We start from the raw sequence: 1,782 nt of genomic DNA, 5'->3' as shown, positions 1-1,782 counted from the left end.
CCCCCTGGTGCACATGGGAGAGTGGAGAAAAATACAAAATGGAAAAGAACCACTATTTAGTGTGTTGTTTTACTAGACATACAGCTGATTATTCTACATATTTGATAATTAAATAATTAATGAAATGTAAGGAGCTTTTTTAAAATACTTTTATTTTGTACTATATGTTAATATCTTCAGTGGGGTATATTATTTTGTTATTAAAATATTATATTAATAAAATATATATTTGTCTTGTTTTACTCAGAGAGTCTGGTGATGGTGGCTGAACACTGTGAAAGGAGTTTGGAAGACTTGCTTCAAGAAAGGAAACCTGTGAGGTACTATGTAATATCAGGACAACTAAATGAAAAGCAAAAATTGGCAAACAAAAAGGCATTTTAACTAGAAACTCGGGGTTTTGTTTTCCTCGGTTACCTGTTTAATGATAAAACCCAAGTGCAAATTTTCATTTTAGGAAATTTGATTCACAGGACTCATAAAAATTCAACATTGACATTGTTTAGTATTCAGTTTTTATAATGTAAGCGTTCTCCAGAGTACTTGACAAAAAAAAAATCCTAAAGAGATAAATAGGAAGGCTTGAAATTTTCTTAGTACTAAGCATTCCACTAGCTGAGATTAAGATATTTTCCCCACTTCCAGTAAGATGGAGGAATAGGCAGACAAGCGACACAGACCCTCTTCAACAAAGAAAAGAAAAAACAATTGACAGAGATACAGAAGATAATCCTGGAGCCCTGAGCTTTGAAAGGAACTATACAGAAGTGGTTGGGCAATCCTACTTCCGTAGTGATACTGCCTCAGAAACCCAAGGAGGGGTCGCTATGAGTCAGGGCGGACTCGACGGCAAACAACAGCACAACATACAGAAGTGGATTAGGCACCACCTAGTGGAAAAACCTGAATGAAAACAGTGAGTACAGAGATGGTCAGAGCTCTGGACTGTCAGCTACTCTGACGGGACCAACAGCCTGAATATTTCCAAGTGGTATTGGGACCTGAGAATTGACCTAAAGATCAGACCTGGTCAACAAGGGCTGCAGGGACAATTGCGCTGGTGGCCTATGACTAGGAAGGAAACAGCAAGGAGGGAGACAACCTGAGCTGTTGACGTTCAGCTGTATGGAGGGCACAGAAATTTTGATTGTTTACATGTGGCAGCCATTTTGGATATTTAAAGTGACCAAGGGCACAGCCATTTTGAATGTTTATGAGCGGTGGCCATTTAGGATATTTAAAGTGACTGAGGGTGCAGCCATTTTGAATCTTTACAAGTGGCAATCATTTTGGATTTTAAGGTGACAGCATTCTCATTCAGTTTCCAGGGACCTAAGAATAGGCTCTGTTTGCCAACAACTAGTGAATAGAGTAGCACAGCACAGTACCCTGCTTGGTAGATAACATAAAAAGAAAACGAAAATCATGGGCTAGTCACTCCAACACACAATTACCAATTAAATATAAACACAAAAACATCACAATGACTCGGAGACAACAGAGCTACACAAAGTAGCCACACAAAGTCCACACAAAGTAGCAAGATGAAGCAGGAGAAACAAGGGACCAGGATACAGAACCAAAACACATCCCTGAGGAAGATGCAGCATTGGAACTCCCTGATGAGGAATTCAAAAGAGTTATATGTATGTATCTTCAAAGGATTGAGAAGCAGATCAAGGAAAACATAGACAAAACCCTAGAAGAATTTTGGAAGAAAATACAAGAACAAAATGACAAAATAAATGAAAAATTAGAAATGATTCTAAATCTACAGGTAAA

This window comes from Orycteropus afer, unplaced genomic scaffold, assembly GCF_000298275.1.
Source record: "Orycteropus afer afer isolate SDZICR_OR568_19922 unplaced genomic scaffold, OryAfe1.0 scaffold00420, whole genome shotgun sequence".
NCBI classification, from domain to species: Eukaryota; Metazoa; Chordata; class Mammalia; order Tubulidentata; family Orycteropodidae; genus Orycteropus; species Orycteropus afer.
The sequence above is the reverse complement of the archived record's forward strand: the minus strand, read 5'-3'. Positions refer to the sequence as shown.